General features: G+C 42.0%; 1 protein-coding gene across 1 annotated transcript in view; it reads right to left on the bottom strand.

Annotated features, from left to right (window-relative positions):
* The window catches only part of TMTC2 (transmembrane and tetratricopeptide repeat containing 2), a 136,226-nt gene that overhangs the window by 94,023 nt on the left and 22,023 nt on the right, over positions 1 to 20,180 (bottom strand). The gene's annotated exons all lie outside the window — the stretch shown is intronic.

Raw genomic sequence — 20,180 nt, 5'->3', positions numbered from 1 at the left:
TTCTTTCTTTCTTTCTTTCTTTCTCTCTCTCTCTCTCTCTCTCTCTCTCTCTCTCTCTCTTTCTTTCTTTCTTTCTTTGATATAACTCCGTCTAGATATAACTCTATTTCTATATCTATCCTGTCTTACAGGTTTTTGTTTTCTTCTTTTCTTGAACTGCACCATAACAAACCCCGAACTCTAAAGTTCTTCCACATCTTCATATCCACCTACATGGCATTACATGAAGTATTCAGTTGTCTCTACTTACCTATGTCACCACGCTAGCAACTATTAAGGACGCCATTTATTTATGGAATATGGAACTCAGTATCTGCCACCTGGAACTCTTCATTGACCCCATCCATCCCCACCTTCACAATTTTTTGTTTGTTTGTTTGTTTGCTAAAGATTTGAAGAAACTCACCAGTCCTCCTTAAAAGAGAAGGCAGAAGAGAGGCTTTCTCACCTATTTCTAGGCTTGATGAGCTCAAAGCCTGCTCTGAATCAGCCGGGCTCCCTGAATACAAGCTGTTTGGGATTACTGTCTCTTTGTCAAAGTATTTATAGGAGCTAAAATATGTGTATTTTTATATTTCAATTTCTCAGATGCCTTTTGAAAGAAAAGAAAAAAACTATTTGCCAGATTCCTCCAGACAGACTGTAAGCATTTTGATAATCTCTTCTCCTGTTATTATGAAGAATTATTTGTCAATCATCTTTCATTTTAAGACTGTTCTTTCCATCTCTCACTACACATCCTCGGGCTGGTTATTCACTGCCTGCTTCCTCTCAGCATTTAGAACCAGAACCTCAGTCTGGAAAGGTTTATCTTACTGCTTTCAAACAGCCATTTCTCCTTTTTTGAGTGGGGGCCCTCCCCTTGGTTCTGTGAAATAGAGCCAACTGTGCTGCTCCACTGCAGGCCAATTGGTAACCGTTTCCTTTCATCAGGTTACTGATGTTCCAGTAACAAGTTTTGGTCTAGTCATCATGATTTATCTGCTTATCTTATTAAGAAATTTATTACTATTCCTGATTTTGCAGTTTCTCCTTGTGAATTCTAAAAGATGCAATGGCAGTTAGATTAATTCACTCAGTCCTGTGGACATATGGAAGAATAAAGTGGAGGCATTAGTAAGGAACAAATTTATGATGAAAATGATTTATGCATTTATATCAGTTCCACTTATAAAAGCCATTTCATGTATGAAACAAAGTCTAAGTTCACATTTTTCATTTGTGATATTAATTACATTACTTGATTTTTTTTATAGTCTTATATTCTGAGAAATCAACAATTTTTTGGTAATAAACTATCCAAAGTCCAGACTACATACTATGATGATTTTATGCTTAGGAAAGCCTACTGTAACAATTTATTCTATTTGCGAATAGAATAGAAAAGAATACTTTGTGAATCTGCTGGGATTACCAGTGTTCCTCTGGTTGATGGGACTGTCCACCTAAGTTTAGACTGTGATGTTTTTATATATATAAAACATCACATATATATATATATATATAAAAAACATAGAAGGATGTGTATATACACATCCTTCTATGTTTTCTGGAGAGCAATATAGGAGGCTGTTTAGAAAGAAAGATGCTTAGAAATTGTAGGGTTTTTGTTTGCTTTTGTTTTCTTTTAATAATTAGAAATTCAAATAAGGTCTTTCCTGGAGGGCCTTAGCAAGTCTAAGGCAACCCAAATTCTAAGAAGATGAAACTTGATTACCAGAGATGAGAAATGGGCTTTCACAGATTGCCTGGTTATTTTGCTAATACTTACCTGGCTCAACAACGGGAAGAAAATCTCCCTCTGCTACAGGTCTAACAACTGCCCTTTCCAATTCAGTGCTGAGAAAGTTCACATTGAAAAGCTCTGCAGCAAACCCAGGCTAAGGCAGATCGGCAGATTCCCCATGGATAGCAAGGAAACTTGCTAAAACCCTTCACATCTGACTCTTACACCCTGAAGCTGTCGCAAGGAGAGGTCTACCCTTCTCCCCAAATCTAGAAGGCAGTTTCTACCTGGAAGTAAATCCATCCTCAGGGCTCGACTATTTGCAGCCTCTCCTTCTAAGCTTAAATTTAAGATCTGTCAGGTCTGGATCCCCAGTCTGTTTTGGTTCTGGAACAAAGTAATTCTCTCTGTATATCATGTTTCGTGCCTTTTTATATTTATTTCTTTTTCTCTCTCTCTCTCTCTCTCTCTCTTTTTCTTTACATTTTACACCAGCAGAAGATGCAGTATCCCTGCACTTGCGGAGCTCAGAGGTACCTGACTTCAAGCAATTTTCCACACTGGCATCTCTCCCTCATGCTGTATGACATTAGTTAGCCAGGGAGCACCCTGGCAGCTTCTTCAGCTTAATCACCTCACATTGGAGAGGGCTGCCTCTCGTCAGCTCAAACACTTTGCTTTCTGCCCTAGAAACTTTTTCAGACTCGGGTCTTCTCAAAAGCCAGCAACTTGACATCTTTTTAAAATTAACTCCATGTAACTGCAACCTGCAGCTAACCACGTGCGTAACCCAGAGGCCTTCTTGTAAAGTTTCACAGATTTCAGAGACACTCCTCTGCATTTGCTCTACGCTGAAACTGAAATCCTTCCTAACATGTAAACTTCTGTCAAAAAAAAAATTAAAGTAGGACATCATGTATTTGTTTAAGCACAGACAGATAGTGTTGGCTCAGAAGGGGAATGAGTGGCTCCTCTTTTTTCTCTCTCAACACATCATGTGATTTTCGCATGTTTTTACTCCCCTGTACTCAGAGATAATAATGGTTTAGCTCACATTTTGGCTCTACCTTCTTCCAGATTTTGGATGGAGAACAACAATTAAAAAGAAAAAAGACACAAAACCAAAAAACTGCTGCAGCAACTTATTACCAGTCAATAATAATCGGTTTCCCAACGGACTTCTGCCCTCAAAACCCGCATTCTCCAACCTTGGGCTGTCAGGTGGGTACCTTCCCTTGCATCTCGTCCCGGGAGCGCCGTGGCAGCCCAGGGTCCTCGGGACGGGATGCTCCCGTGCAGCACAGCAGCAGGACGCGATCCGCTGCGAGCCTGGCAGCGAGCATGTGGATTACTGTGCTCACGAGGCCTAATCCAGCCCATCTGCCATATGTTTTGACGCCCTCATAAATCCTCTAACCTTTCACAGGCAGTCATTTCCTTCGGGGGGGCTGCTGGGGGAGTGAGCACTGATTTAGATCAGGTTTAACATCTCTCCTGCCCTGCTAAGAGTCAGGAACCAGTGCTGGAAGTTTAGAGGTTGGGACTGCGGAAACGCCTTCCACTCCCCTTACCAAAACCCATCTGGAGAAGCCACCCACGCTGCAAGCCACCCTTGCATTGAATCCCAACCCCCCTATGCCCTTCCCCAACAAAGTGCAGCAGCAGATTTCTTAATTGGGCAGCCCCTGCCAAAGCTCAGTTATAACCTAACCTGCATCCAGAGCATTTCAAAAAAACATGGCTCTTTCAACCTCCCCCTGCCCATTTCACAAAGACACATTAAATAAGGCACCTGGTCAAACAGTCCTGATCAAACACACTGGAGTTAGTTAGTTCCCCACAAAATACTGATTTCAGAGTGCTGGAAATGCAGGCAACAAAAGGGGGAAGTAACCAAGCACCACCCAGAAGAGAGGTTCATCTGCAGCTGAGGCTTGTTGAATATATGTCGGCTTGAGAACCGTGGCTACCCAAAGTAGCGAGATGCTGCAAAAGCCTGACCTGACGGCACCTTGTTTCTGCGCTAGGTTGAGGTTCCTGGATCACCGCCCAGCTGAGTTCGAGCCGAGCAAGAGCTGGAGCAGGATCCACACCCGGCGTGGGGCACCGGCTTCCCTTACTGCCATGAGCGCTGACAGGCTCACGGCCTTTCCCAAAAGCTTGGTCAGTCTGTGAGCAGGAGCAGCGCAGCCGAGAGCGGCTCTCCGCGGGCAAGGCCTGCGCAGCCACACGCAGCACCCACGGCAACTGCCAAGGCAAATACATCTGCCCGGGGTCAACGCAGCCCTGCGGCAGCAGGGACGCCCGGGGCTGACGCCCACAAAGCCTGAGAGACATCGCTCGCATTGCTGGACTGCTCCGTGCTGCTGCCCAGCACCACCCCTAGCAGCGTGCATGGAGGCAGGCGCTCCAGCAATCCTGCCTGTGTCTCAATTTAACAAGCATTACCTCCTTGGATCGGCTTTGTGGTGGATTGAAGGTACTTTCTGCACTAGCCAAGTGTATGGGATAATACCACGCAGGGACTACGGACTAAAGCTCATCCCTTCAAGGCATGTGAACTTGTCATCCCACTTCTCTGTATTAGTAATTCATAAAACTGTCTGGTTCCAGGACAGAACTTTCAAAAAACATGCGGATAAACTAAAAGAGGTCAGAGGAGAGGGGGTAAAGTGATCAGTAATCTAGAAAAATGTGTCCCATGAGTAAAGAACAAAAGACACCCTGGTTAGACACTGCAGCTGCCTCCAGCCACATACATGGCTATGTGAAACAGGAAAGGAATAATTTGCTCTCCCATCTATGTCCAAAGAACAACAGTAATGAGTTAAGTCAAAGAAAGGAAGATTCAGGTTGGATGTTAGGAGATGCCTCCCATTATTAAGTATAGCGATGCACTGGAATTATTTATCTTGGAGGTTGGCTATTTGGCTTTACGCTGCCCTTAAGAATAGATTAAATGTATAATTTGCAGGGAAAGACAGAGATACTGTCACTTCTGTTTTAGGGACATACAGTGGCCTCTTAAAGTAACATAACACATAAGTGTTAATGGGCTCCTAAAGTAACTTGCAGGTATAACATCTTGTGATTACACCACAGTAACACCAGAATTTGAAAGAAATTTTGGCATAGCATCTACTAAAAAGCACATGTATGCTTTTTTTATATATATATATTTTCTCCTCATGACCCTGAAAAACATAACTCACCAACACTCCAATCATTTCTGCTTTACATTGTACAGCTTGCTACAGCAGCCCTGCTTTGTCTTAACGCTGCTTCACTTGCCTCCAATTCGGGCAAAACACTTGTTAAGACGATCCTCATGTTGTGTTCCCGCAGTGACATTAGCATATCCTGAACATCTCCAATGCCGCCTCTCACAAAACAACACCTCTTCTTTTTTTCCTGTACTTGTTATAAATGTACAAATCATGGTCTTTTTTTTAAACCTCGCTCATATTTACTCTTCATGTATCCCATCAATGCTGTGATGATTACTACACATGAGAAATTATCCCAAGAGTTCATTTACAGTATTATCCTGTGATCTCAGGAATAAATACTTTGCAAAATTAAAAAGGAAAAAAAATTGAAGATTAATAAAAACACGATGTAGGAGACTCACTGTTTTTTTTAGAAAAAAAATCTTTTCTAACCTGGCCACTGTAATGAAAAATCCTCAATTTTGAATACTTTGTGTCAGGATTTTAAGAGCAATATCAAACAATGTTGAAGCTGGCTCTTGCTATAAAACAATAATTATTATTATTACTCTTCAAGCTTTCTGGTTTGCAGAAACATGTCTTTTATGCCAGTACTGCTGTGGCAATTTACACCACATTTAAACTCACCAAGTGGGAATCCTAATAACAGCACTGACTCAAAAAGTTGAAACAATAATGTTACAGCTCCTTGATGACATAGAAAATATTGGAAAAAAAAATAGGGGGAAGCTAAGCAAAAAGCAGAAATAAAAAGAAATAATCCAAGTAAGCCACTGCAAAGAGCTAACTGCATACACAATAAAAATGGAAAGCAGTCAAATTTTTTTACAGGATGTATGATCCGCATGTTAGGAAAGCCAAACAACGCATGCAAAGATGGGAAGATTCGACACTGGATTTGCACCAGGAGCCAAGCTGGGCCAACCCCCGGGGAGGCTGCTCGGGGCTTGCGGGACACAAACACGCCAGGTTGAGGCCCACGGTGTGATTTATATCATCTCTTATATATTTATATCTACTTTTTATGTATTTTATATTTTATATATATTTATATATTTATGTCTGCTTTGCTAGGTGCAGTCAACGCAGCCTGACAGCACTTTTGAACTACGGGCACCGTGTGAACCACAGAGGCTGGCAACGTATGAAGGCCCCTATCCCATGAGCCCCTATCCCTGTCCCATGATGGACATGCTCGTCCTCTCCCAAGGGGACCTTGATCTGCTCCCCTGTGCAACGTACAGGAGCTGTGGGGACAACGCAGGAGCACAAAATGACTCCGAGAGCCTCCCTGCCATCCCGGCCGGAACTCAGCACGTCTTGCAGGCCTCCTACACCACAGGGAAACCAGAGCCTTCCAACATGCTGAATATCCAGCAGCAGAGAAATATAAACACCGTAAGCCATTTGAAACTGCAAGCAGACACAAACTTTGCAACTAACAACTGTAACTGGATTTTACAAGCAAGAAAGGTCACTTAATTCCAAATTAAGCCTCTGGCAAGGACTAGGCTGCTTTACCAATCCAGCTGCGAGGAGACCCTCAGTATCAAATCCCATATATGGCATAAATAACAAATATTCTCTAGTTTGGACAGAACAACATGCCCAGATATAACAGAAGTCCAACAGCTGGAAGTCCATACAGCTACAAAATATAATTTCTACAGTGGAAAACAAGCAGCATCTATGCTTTCTTTTGGTCTGTTTTTCATCTGCCGCCACAAAAATTCAGGTGTTTCAAAAATTCAAAAATTCGTTTGTGCATTTAAAAGAATAGGAAAAGAACAAGCAGCAAGGTTGTCTTGCATCTATATTCAAAAGAAATAACAGGTACCCTTTTTGAGCATAACCTTTTAATTCTTTTAACAAGGTGAAACTTAAATGCACAGAATATTTTCAAAGAGAAGAGAGAGAATACCAAAATCCCATATGAAATATAGAACCTAAAATTTAGCTCAGAGCAACATTTATCCTCTTAAGGTCATGAGAAGAAGTCACTTTTCTTTCCTTTGCAAAGAACTATTTACAGCTCTTATTGGTGCAGATAATTTATAAAATTCATCAAGAGCCATTGCCCACAGCAGACCAAAGGTAATCCGGAGATAGCGCTGGAAAATAGTAGGTCACCACTGCGGATGAAAAGCTTTGTTTTCCAAACATACTGTGGGGAACTTCTCTCATTCTCCCCACCAAAACAAACTATCTGGAGTAGCTCTGCAAGCCGCCTTGGCCATCCAGCCTGATTTTCCTTTCCGTGTCCAACCAGGTGTCTATAGAGCCCTGGCATCAATACTGTGGAGATCCAGGCTTAGGCATTTGAAGAATATTAAAAAGAGGGGACGATGAAAAAAGAAAAGAAATCTAGCCTTTGACGGCTTGACCAGCAATACTGCAATCTTGAAGCAACACTGAAGAAATTAACATTTTAATAAGGGCTTTTTATTTTTTCCCCTCTTTTATCAGAACAGGTTACTTTCTTGCAGTTTCTTTCTTGCTTGCTCAAAGACTGATTCAAAGAAGAAGGAGCTTGCTACGTCCTGGGCTAATTTTTGCGGAAGCCTTTTGTATTCATTCCATACTGAATATACTAAACAGAAATTGGAATGAAAACCTAGTAGAAAATGAATTGAGAGAACAAATTAAACATTTTGCAGCAAGCAGCATTTGATAGCTCCATAAATAATGAACACATGATGATACTGGCAAGGAGTGCTGCAAAGATATCATGGGCATAGAAATGCACTGACATATATATATATACAGGAATATTTCACCACTAATAAAAACTGCAACATTTCAATAGGAAATTTTCCCAGCAGTGGGCTTGAGCAAAATAACAGAAAGTTTTAAATGGACATTGCTTCCCTACACATGAAATATGATGGAGATAAAATCTTTCTATTTTTAGAGTTCATTTATTTCTGCCCTTAGCCTAAACACCTTTTCAAAAGGTTATTTAAAAAGATATTTAAATGTAACCCTTTTAAAAACATGAACTGCACTATTAGGGTGTGATCCAGAGTCAAGCAGAGTTAAAGGTAAAGCTATTACTGACCTCCATAATGCAAGATCAAATCCTTAATAATCCAAATACAGAGGGAAATGGCACATGGGGAGCCAGTGTACGGATGACAAAACTTGTATCATGGGGTTGTAATTGGCAGGGTGACTCATTATTCCCCATTAAGCTAATGGGAAGAAATGAAGCAGTTGGCCATGTCCTGTGAACCAATAACAAGATGCAGCTCAGCCAAACAGGGGTTGAAATACTTAAAAGCAGTTCAATTACTGGTACTGAAAAGGGTATGCTGAAGCCCCTAACCTATAATGCTATTTGAAAGCATGCACTGCAATCTTAAATAAATAAGCTTAAAATAAGATCTTTATCATTTCCCAGCTCACAATGAGCTCTGGCCAGATCACTTTAGTTTTTATGAAGGAAGGATGCCAACTTGTATGAAAGAAATGGGGAAAAAACACCTTTTTAGGAGATTTAAGGAAATTAATTTCTGCTAAATATATTCAGTTCTGCCATCAAAATATTTGTGTTACATAAGTTTCTTGATTCTTTTTGGACCAAAAAAAAGCAGGGGAGGAAGGGTGGGAGAAGAGAAAAGATGTAAAGAGGATTCATCTTGCCTGCACACATACATTCACGTGTACACACAGTCTTGCTATTACCTCTGGTTTGTGGGCGGCTTCATTGCAAACAATTCCTGCATCAAGAAAATAAACTACAACAGATGAGAGAAGAGAGACCGTCTTTGCTGCATGTGGCTCTGGTGCAAATAGCTGCCATCAGGAAACTTATTCCAGTCTCATTAAGGAGGGAGGTTTGGGAGATCAGCATTTTGGAACCGTAAAGAGATGATTTATTATAAGACTTGACTCAGTGGGAAGGCTGAAGGACAGCAGTTCTCTCTGCTAGTTATTGTCCTAGAAAAGCCATTTAATGAGTATGGGATTTCTTCGCAAACCCAAGAAACGCAGGATTTGGAAGAGGATATATTATATTACGCAGACACCCACATCACTGCGTGTTTCTGCTAAAGTAAAACCATCAAAATAAAAAAAAAGAAATCCTCAAAGTTGTTCCTAATTTGAACTTTTGGGTTGTTTTCAATAAGCAGTCTCAAATATAAAACACAGATTTGTACAGATTAGCAGATCGACTTAGTTCCATACAACAAAGCAAAGTGTACTCAGTAGGTTGCATCAGGTCAGATGCTCCAAAACACAAGAAGACAAACTAGTGCCCTGAAGCAAGGCTGGCAAAAAGGCAACAGAAGAGGAGACAGGTATCCTTCCTGAACAAATAAAGTAGAATTTCTATGCTTCCAGGTAGCAAAACTACCTGTCCCCTTACAACATGCTCTTCCTCAGAGGGACAGTAAGGACACTATGGACTCAAATTAAATTGTGCACATCCTCGAGTCTTGCTTTCACCCCAAATCACATCAAAGCAACACCCAGTCCCCAATACTGCTAAAAAAAATGCCACAGTCTCCATGCCTGGGAGGGGCACATAATTACATGCTAGAAGCTAATAACCCAGTTTCAGAGTTATGTGATTTCATTTGCTGATGCAGGTTTTGTTCCAGGGCGAGCGGTTGTACCCTGACCTCCAACGATGCCCTTCAGCCAAACCTGGGCTTCCAAGAACATCAGTTCAGGCAGCTGTGCTCTGCTCTTGCCATCCACTGCAGAAACCACAAGCACTTCTCTGCTTCTTCCACCTATTGAGCTGGGAACACCTATGTGAGTTCAGTTACAGCTATTACACCTCTTTAATAACATTTCATCACTCATTTTCTAAATATTTGAAAACAAATGAAGCTCCAGTAAGCGTAAAAGTTGCATAGCTTATATTAACACAAGAAGCCCCAGAGCCACTGCCCTGGAAGAAGGAATACCTGGCCACAAAAGCCCTTGCTGCCCTTGCAGTCCTAGGATTCATTTTGCACAAGCTGCTTTTTTCCAAGGTCAGTACAGAAGTTTCACAAGCTGTTGAGTGAATAAAGGTACAAACTCATTCATCTTGCTGGAAATTCTGTAATGTATGTCCTTCCCCCTTACAGGTTTGTGCATCTTCAGCTCCCTGAGGACTTTCAGACACTGAAGATGAACTCGTCTACCGCTGGTCTTCTGTCCACCCTTCAACCCACCCGCTCCGCCCACACACCCACCGCCGTTTCATCAGTCCTTTCTCTCAGAAGTGTCCTAAAACTCCCTCTGAAACCTCTTCCATCTCTCCAGCACGAGTGGACTGTCTCCCTCTGATCACTCTCCAAAGTGAGTATTTTTCCAAAGCTAAAAATACTACGATGAAACGCACCCGAAACCAGATCAAGATGATTCTTCTACCACCAGTTCTGACACAAATGTGCTGAATTATATTAACTACCTCATTTAATCCTCTTCTTTTTTCTCTAACTCTTCCCTGCTGCCTCTATATTTAGATGTTGGACTCGTGAGAAGAGCAAGATTTTGTAAAGATGTTTCTATAGAGCACAAAGAGGCTCTGCAGTAAATGTCATTTACACAAATAATTAGGGATGACTCTCCCAAACAGTATCAGCCTCTTTTACTTTGAGATCTGGAAGTTTTCTTCTGACATACTTCTGCTGCATACGTATCTACCCTAAGAGCTTTTGATCATTTAATGCTCATTTTTCTTGGCCCTCTACTCCCTTTACTGTTTGCTTCCACCACTTACTACACAGAAATGCAATGGTGCCTTTGGAAAAGGCGAGTATACCTTTATGCCTAGTGTTTAACACGATGCAACACTGGCTCCCAGGAAGCCCAAATATAGTATTACCTGCTATTTACTGTTCCAGAACTTTATAATTTAAGTATTCAGGTACACAGCCATGAAGTAAGTCCAGCTAAAGTGATTTAAAATAGCTAATGGGTTTTGTGTCATAGGTTGCCTGGCTTGCCAGTATCTTGCTAAGAAAAAAGATTCAAAACTTACTGTTCTTATATATTAAGCAAAGCAAGGGAGAGAATGCGTCTTTTACAACAGTAAGCAGCACAGCTAGAAAACACTCAGATATAATTGGGAAAAAAAAAAGGACCAAAAATGGACAGCTGGTCTAATAAAAGATATTACCTCTTCCCATAAACTTGGTTATATTTTTATACCACCACAGTGACAATGATAGCATTGCTGTTTGCTATTAAGGAAGAAAAAAAAAAAAAAAAAACAAGATACAGAAATCAAGGCAATTTTAGCTAGAAAAGAAGACCTCTCTTACTATCATGCAGTTTTCAGGTAAAAAGTGTGCAAAGAAGAAATGAAGCTTTGAGCACTATACAACAGGAAGACACTAAGACTTTGCACAGTGCTTCTATCAGATTCTTTTTTTCACATAGGAATGTCCAGAGTATTAATTCTTCCTTAAAATAAAATAATTATAGATGAAGAAATTTCGAAGAGCTCTTTTTGCCTTTGTGGGGGAAGATATGGGGTAAAAGCCAAAAGTACAATAGAAATGGAAGCAAATCTCACAGGTAAAAGAAATTAATATTTTAAGAAAGAGAAACTCAAATCATAAACCAAGTGGTGAGGGTAAAAGGAGAAAAAAAAAAAAAACCCCAAGACACAGAGATAAAGGAGAACAGAAATGGGTTGAAATAAAAAGAAACTCAAGTTCCTGAAGAGAAAGGAATGGATTAAAGGGGGTAGAGGTGAGAGAGAGCAAAAGTAATAGCAGAGGTATTCAAAATTAATGACAATGTAAAGGAAAAGAGACTGAAATATGTTTGAACATGAGGGTTGAAAAAACAAGCACGGAAACCTCTGTGACCCCTTTTTTTCTTTTGTTTTATTCCTTCTCTGTCTTTGACCTCCTGCGTATGTGCTATCAGAGCAGTTGCCAGCATCTGCAATTTGGCTAGGTCCCAGTCTTTTAAACTCTGCTTATCCTGGGTAGGCACAAAGGAAATAACCACTGCACTTAACATGATGAGACTCTCTAGTGCCAACATCTCCATAGCCACCTCCTGTCCAACCATTCTCAGACTTATAAATCCCCACAATCACTAAAAAAAAGAAAAAAGGAAAAAGCAAGATGTCAAAATGCCCAGCCAACAGTTTAAATATCCTATGTGGATGGACAGACATGGCATAAACACCTTTCTTTATTTCAAGGTTTTTTATTTTTATTTTTTTTATTCAGCTTTCTCATGAGTACACAGCTAATTTCCACATAACAGATTCCAAACTTCCTTTTTTTTTTTTTTTTTTTTTTCTTTGAATTACGGTTTAACAAGTACCACTGTTGCAAGCTACCTGCAATTTTTTAGCATTATGCTCCCTGAGATATCACAGAAAAGGTTTGAACACACAATTGATTTTCCTGGGAACAACTAGACTGTAAAAAGGCAGAAGCTGTTAATCATTTATGCACTTCTCAACTTTGCCAATCAATGCAGCACAGCCTTGATTAGGAAAAAAAAAAGGATAACCTTTAAAGACTAAACTTTAAAAAAAACTTTGAAGGCTAGAACTATCCGCTCATTATGGATTTATCTAGCTAAAAATATTTATTTCAGTGATGAAAAATATTACTTGTAAAGGCTAACATCTCTAATTTACATCCATCTGAGTTTCATTAAAATTCTTCTTATCTATATGAGGCTCTAAAAATCATTAAAGGAAGATACATGTAGGGATGACAACTGCTAAGTATTTCTGTAGTCACTGGAAGGGCCTTTTTTCCAGTTACTGAAAATCACAAAGTCACAATTCCCATAGCTAACTAGGAACAAGACTGTAAAGGAAAATGGAATTTCCCAGAGTGGTATTCATACTTTCCTGAAGCTAGCTGCTTTCATACTGCTGCATTGTTACGCTGGCAATCACAGATTTCTGATTATGGGTTATACAAATTCTGAATATTTCAAACAGTAAAGCCTAGATTCAGAAAAGAATGAAAACATCACAATGCTAAAAATTCCAGCACCTCTGTTTTTTAATCATCTACTGACTTGGAGGCAGATACACCTTTAGAAAGCATGGCATTTTCCTTCCTTTTGCTCAGTGACCCTCCAGAATCATCAAAAACACCTTCCTTTCCATGAGAAAATAAGAACTTCCCTATTTCCCTTCTGTCTTTCCTACGACAGATACCGAGCCACACAGATATTATCTTCCTAAGACTGTCATTTTTTTTAATCTTTTCCATTTCTCTTTATAATTCCCATGCAATAATCAAGTTTCCAACTGATAATAGAAGAGGATGAGTAAGCGCAACCTGACTTTTGCTTTGGTACCTGAACTCTGGTATCTCATTAAGAAAGTATTTAATATTAATCTCAGCATGCATGATTACTTCATTGCATACGGCAGGCACAATCTCTTAGGAGGAAGCTGTTATCTTCTGCGATCCCAGATGTACTGACGGTCGTATCCATAAGCCCAAGCAGACTTTCCAAGAGCTCTGTGTATTAACTTGTCAGGAGTACAACTTGTCCTAAAAGCAGCCTCTTAAGGACTTATTTATGGCATCTAGGGGCCATATTTGAGCATAAGTGGCAGCTTAACAGGATCTGAAGACCAGCCTTTAGTGTTGAGCAAACACGACAGTTTAGGATCAGCTGTGCCTCTTCTTGGGATTTACCCCAAGGGCGGCTTGAGGGAAAGGCTTACATATTTGCCACATGCTACACAAAAAAATAAAAACGTTCTTAAATCAATAGTTAAATTAGGAAGAATGCTTCCTGCAGTCATCAATGGCAGGCAGTATTGCTGCAGCAAACCTCCCTCTGAAAAGAATTTGAACAGCTGGGTCTGGGCTTCTGTCAAACCTATAGACTTTAAAAGCTATCATTAGAATGTTTGAAAACTTAAAATCCCACTTTGTTGCAATTTTTCACTGAACCACAGGATGGTTGAGGTTGGAAGGGACCTCTAGGGATCATCCAGTGCAACCCCTGCTCCAGCAGGGACACCCAGAGCACGGGGCACAGGGCGGCATCCAGACGGGTTTGGAAGATCTCCAGAGAAGGAGACTCCACAGCCTCCCTGGGCAGCCTGTGCCAGGGCTCTGTCACCCTCACAGGAAAGAAGTTCTTCCTCATATGCAGAGGAAACTTTCTGTCTTTCAACTTATACCCATTGCCCCTTGTCCTATCTCTGGCCACCACAGTGAAGAGCCTGGCCCCTTCCTCCCTACATTCTCCCCTCAGGTACTTAGCTCCACGTCCCTCTTGTACTGGGGAGCCCAGAACTGCACACAGTACTCCAGGTGTGGCCTCACCAGAGCTGAGGAGAGGGGCAGAATCACCTCCCTTGACCTGCTGGCAACACTCCTCCTGATACAGACCAGGATCCCATTGGTCTTCTTGGCCACAAGGGCACACTGCTGACTCATGGTTAACTTGGTGTCAACCAGGACTCACAGGTCCCTCTCTCCAGAGCTGCTTTCCAGCAGGTCAACCACTAATCTGTACTGATGCCTGGGGTTATTCCTCCCCGGGTGCAGGACCCTGCACTTGTCTCTGTTGAACCTCATGAGGTTCCTCTCTGCCCAACTCTCCAACCTGTCCAGATCCCTCTGGATGGCAGCACAGCCCTCCGGAGTGTCGGCCACTCCACCCAGCTTGGTGTCATCTGCAAACTTGCTCAGAGTGCACTCAGTGCCCTCGTCCAGGTCATTGATGAAGAAGTTGAACAGCACTGGGCCCAGTACTGATCCCTGGGGGACACCACTGGACTTGGCCCCATTTATCACCACCCTCTGAGCTCTGCCATCCAGCCAGTTCTTGATCCGCCTCACAGTCCACTCATCTAACCCACACTTACAGAGCTTCCCCATGACCACGTTATGGGAGACTATGTTGAAAGCCTTGCTGAAGTCAAGGTAGACAACATTCACGCTTCCGATGATGGCTTTAGATGATGGCTTTCCCATCATCCATCCATCCAGCCAGCCAGCCAGTCATCCATCCATCCATCCATCCATCCATCCATCCATCCATCCATCGCAGCAGGCTATGAGGTTTGTCAAACATGACTTCCCCTTGGTGAATCCATGCTGACTACTCCTGATCACCTCCTTCTCCTTAACATGCCTAGAGATGCTCTCTAAGTTGAGCTGCTCCATCACCTTTCTATGGAAGGAGGTGAGACTGACTGGCCCGGCTCCTCCCTCTTTTTGAGGACTGGAGAAATGTTGCCAGTCTTCTGGCACCTCCCCTGCTCTCCAGGACCTCTCAAAAATGATGGAGAGCAGCTCAGCAACAACTCCCACCAGTTCCCTCAGCACTCTTGGGTGCATCCAGGCCCACAGATCTATGCGCATCATTTGCCTAAATAAACCCTAACCCAATCCTCCCTGACCAGTGGAAGGTTTTCCTCTCTCCTGGTGCTCACTCTTATACCCAGGCTCTGTAGTACATGGGGACCATCCTTAGCAGTAAAGACGGAAGAAGAAAGGGATTTAGTAACTCTGCCTTCTCTGCCTCCTCTGTCACCAAGGCCCCCTCCCCATTCAGCAGCAGGCTAACATTTCCCCTAGTCTTCCTCTTGCTGCTGATATATTTACAGAAGCCCTTCCTGTTGTCCCTGATATCATTTGCTAACTCTTGGTGTTCCTTCCTGCATCCCTGCATTCTCTGACAATGTTCCTATATTCTTCCCATGTGGCCTGGCCCTTCTTCCACATTATGTATGTGCCCCTTCCCTCATTAACTTTACCCAACAGGTCCTTGCCCATCCACGCAGGTGTCCTGCCCCCCTTACTCGACTTCTTTCTTGCAGGAATGTACTGATCCTGAGCTTGGTGGTGTTTGAATATTAGCCATCTCTCCTGCCCGCTTTCCTTCTAGGACTCTGACCCAGGGGATTCCTCCAAGGAGCTCCCTGAAGAGGTCAAAGTTGGCTCTCCTAAAATCTAGGGCTGCAATCCTACTTCTTGTCCAGCTTCTTCCACGTAGGTTCATGAATTCCAACACCTCATGGTCACTGCAGCAAAGACTGTCCCCAACCCTCCTATTTCCCACTAGACCATCTGTGTTTGTTAGCAGAGTCCCTCCCCTTGTTGACTCATCAACCACATGCACCAATAAGTTATCTGCAATGGTCTGCAGGACCTCCTGGAATGTCTGCTCCTGGCTGTGTGATTATCCCAGTGGATATTAGGGTGGTTGAAGGACTGGGGCCTGTAATCGGGAGACTTCTTGCAGCTGCCTTGGTCTCCATCCCCTTCCTCTTCCTGGTTAGGAGGCCTGTAGTAAACTCCCATGACAGTGTCACTCCTCTTGGGCTGCCCTTTAATCCTCATCCACAGTCTCTCAACCCGCACTTCATCCTCCCCTATGCTAAGCTCCACATATTCCAGTTGCTCTCTCACACAAAGGGCAACTTCATTACCTCACCTTCCTGGCCTGTCTTTCCTGAAAAGCCTGAAGCCCTCCATGGCCACAATCCAGGCATGAGAGCTGTCCCACCATGTCTCAGTAACTGCAGAGAGATCTTGGCCCTGCAATTGCACAGCATCTCCAATTCCTCTTGTTTATTCCCCATGCTCTGTGTGTTTATATAGAAGCATCTGAGTCAGGCTCCCAATGTACCTCTCTAGCTGGGGCAGCTGCAACCTGACTGGGCCTACAGAAGTTCTCATATTTTGCCATTTAGCCTCTCTGGGCTTTGGGCACCCTTCACAGGCTCTGGAGTTAGGCTGCTGTGAGTGTCATGACAGGCCATCGGCTACTGACAGATGAGGCTACCGTCTCACCTGCTTCCCCGATGATAACCCCTTTCCCCCCCAAATCTAAGTTGTGGCAATAACATCAGCCATGGAGCCGCATGTCTCCTGTCTCTTTTTATATTGCTCCCAGCACTGTGAAGAATGGAAGAAAAAATGACCTGCACCCCTGAGTTTCTGATCATCTGACCCAGTTCCCTGAAGTCCCTTTTGATTGCCCTCAGGCAACGCGTTGCTGCTGCTTCTCCTCCCACATGTAGGACCATCAACGGATAATAGTCCATGGGTCGAACCAGGCTGTAAAGTTTCCTGGTGACATCTTTAACCCGGGCCCCAGGAAGGCAACACACTTCACTGCAATTTTTGTTACTTGCCTTCTGAAAACTCAGATTAAAAAGGTTTACATTCTTAAGTGTCAGCCAAAACCATAAAGACTACGTATATTGCTTTTTTTCCCCCCCACTGAAAGCTGAGATCCTACGGGGACAGCTGTTACAAGTGTATAACTCGTTGCTCACAGTTTACAGATTGTACGTGCTTTGGTAAAGGCCGAGGCTTCACAGAAGTGAGTTGGCCTGCCTGTCTGTCTGTCTTACCATTCAGTGTGCCCTGGGTGAAGGGGGATGCTCTGAAGGAAAAGGAGGTCACCCTTTCTCCAAGGGAACAAACTCAGCGATGAAAAGGTCTAGCACAAAGCCATGAGGGTGAGAGCCACAGGACTCTTTAAGAATTAAAGTAGGGAAGTAGGTCTGAGGGAGTAGGAGTAGGTCTTTTTCCTAAAGACCCAGAGGAGACCATGAAGATCCCGCAAAAGCCTACTAGAGGCCTTGGCTTGTCAGGAGGCAATGTAGAAATTTATTTTCAAATGCTATTAGATGAATTCACCCAACACAGCAAACCTGAGCTCTCTGTTCTGCAAGACTGTCTGCCTGCCTTATTTTAGTATGTTGTGTTCTCAAAAAAAAACCCACTTTCAGTGATTCAGTGCAGTTTTATAGATTCAAGATCTTCTTAGTACAGGCAGGATATGCCTCAAAACTCTGACTGGGACAAATCACTGGATTAAAATACTGAGAAAAACTGACTGCCTCCAGTACAAATCATTGTAAATCTTCTTAAAAGAACCAAAACAACTTCCTCTTTGCATACGGAGGCTTGCCACTTGCTTTAAAAATGTCTCCGGCCTCAACAGAAAGGAACACAACTAGTAAAAAGACAACTCTTTTATTCATTAATATCATTTTCCAAATAGAAAAGATCAACATACAGCATTTTGTTATAAAAAGGAAACGAGGAATCTAGCATTTCTGTAAGGTCTGGAGGAAGAGGAAGGCCCAGCTGGGAAGACTGGCTGCACACTGGGTGGAGGAGAGTTGAAGGCCCCAGGGGCTGGAGTGGGTTTCGCTGGTATCCAAGTGGAAGTTGGAATCTTCCTAGATGGGTTCCTACATCTCAGGCTGGAATTTGGGGATGTGAGGTGTTAAGGATAAAACTCATGACCTACAGTGCCCACCAGCTTCAATTATTGCTTTTAATCATTTCTTTTAGGGACAAGAACCTGGTAACCTCTTTTGCTGTTTATCATTCACATGTTAAAAAAAAATTAAATTAAATTAAAAAAAATGCTATTAGAAAGGTCCTTAAATAAACGCCTGGTTGTTTACAAGTGGTTTAACATTTCAGAAGGTCAGTTCTAAAAATGGTTGACAGCAACACTGATAAGCAGGTAGGTGGGGAGACAGCAGAAATGTATGTTAAGGTCCTTTCGGTCGCTGTAGATCCGGACAGAATAAAGTAGGCTGCCTGAGCATTTTGCAGGGACAAAGTTCTTTCCTGGATGAGAACATATGATGAGGAAAATGTGCTGGAGCTTTGTCTTTTGACTGCTACAGTTTGTTCATTTTCACCCTGAAGCTATCTGTAAACTCTACTCTGCGCCAATTCACCTGTGTTTTGAGTACTTCCTAACATTATTCAAATCAAGACAGCAGCTTACCCCGAGGCAAGGTTATTTCCAGTCATTTCTGATGATGTAGCTGTTACTGCTGGAAGTTAACTTCTTGGAGGGCAATTCTTCTCTCTCATCCCACAACTGCAACTCATGCAGAGTTCATATTTTAAGATGTCATTAATGCTAAGCACACAGCCCCTCTGTAGCTGTAGCCAGAAAAATGTTCTTTCACAGATTTGTGAGAAAGAAAAGGGTATACTCTGTATACTAAAATAAGGACTCCCAAAAATATTATGGCTGCAGAAATTTCTGTATTATGTATCCCGTATTGCCTTTCTGACAACATAATTAGTAGGGGAAAAATTTTGCAATCAGGATCACTCAAAAAGGTGACAAAACAAAGAAAAAACAATCCTTTTCTTTATTCATGATTAGGAAAGAAGTAGCTAAGAGGTACTTTATTACTGAACTTTCTGTTAACAAAGACCACATTCCAAACAAGTCACTTTATCGCTGCAGCACAAATGTGTTCCAGTGCCATCTAGCTAACACTGACGGTAACTTGCCTCGTGCCACGGAAACTGTGTTTGCCTGCAAGTCCCCCTTCCTCAGCGGAAAGGTGACACGCTGTTTTTGCTTCTGATCCATCAACGTATTGGAGCATAAAACATTCAGATTGCTTTTGAAATACTTGAGCTTTCATGTGTTTCTGTGAGGAATGTTAAGCATGCAACCCCAAAACACTTTATGCTGCGACTGAGCTTTTCATCTAGACAGATCCACATGACTGAGTACTTTAAATACTGTCCTTTCAAGTATAAACATATTAGGTGTCATTATGCAAACATTTGGTTCCATTCTTCTGTGCCATACATGAATGGAAGGGAGTGAGAGAAATAAAGGAAGAGCAAAGGAGGAAGACTGTTTCATCTTGTTTGCAAAAATGGAAAGAGTATTGATTTCTAAAGAAAGGAATTTGTAAAAGCAAGTGGAGATCATTACTTGACGGACAGAGCACAAGGCCTTAAATTCTCTGAAATTTCATTTCCAAGTAACAAAAGGCATTTGCAATTGTGACCAAATCGCTGTGACTGCGCTAATGCTAACTAAAAATATGGAAGCCCTTTCTGAACTGTAATCAAAATTCGTCTGTTTAAAATAATTTGATAGTCTAATGCTTTTCCCTGCAGCCCAAAACAGACAGGAGGAAAAAGGGTTTCTTTTTGACTCAGCAATGTACTTATGTCCTTTAAAAACTATAATTGAATCATAAAAGCCCTGTTTTAGGTCCTTTGGGCATGGAAGTGTGCCATTTAAATCTCATTAGAACTATCTGGATATCCAGCATGTACCTTCCAAGTCATACCATTTAAAAATCACAGAACAAAATTTTGTTAAAAATGTAGCTAGATTCATGAACATTCATCTCAATATAGTAACTGCATTTTGTTTTTTTTTTAAGATTGTGAGGGCATGCATAATAATGCTGAAAAAGAAAATCCATGAAATGCATCTTGTCAAGAGAAAAACAAAAACAAATAAACAACAAAAAAATT

This window comes from Nothoprocta perdicaria, unplaced genomic scaffold, assembly GCF_003342845.1.
Source record: "Nothoprocta perdicaria isolate Ctin4 unplaced genomic scaffold, notPer1 scaffold_61, whole genome shotgun sequence".
Taxonomy (NCBI): domain Eukaryota; kingdom Metazoa; phylum Chordata; class Aves; order Tinamiformes; family Tinamidae; genus Nothoprocta; species Nothoprocta perdicaria.
The sequence above is the reverse complement of the archived record's forward strand: the minus strand, read 5'-3'. Positions and strand labels throughout refer to the sequence as shown.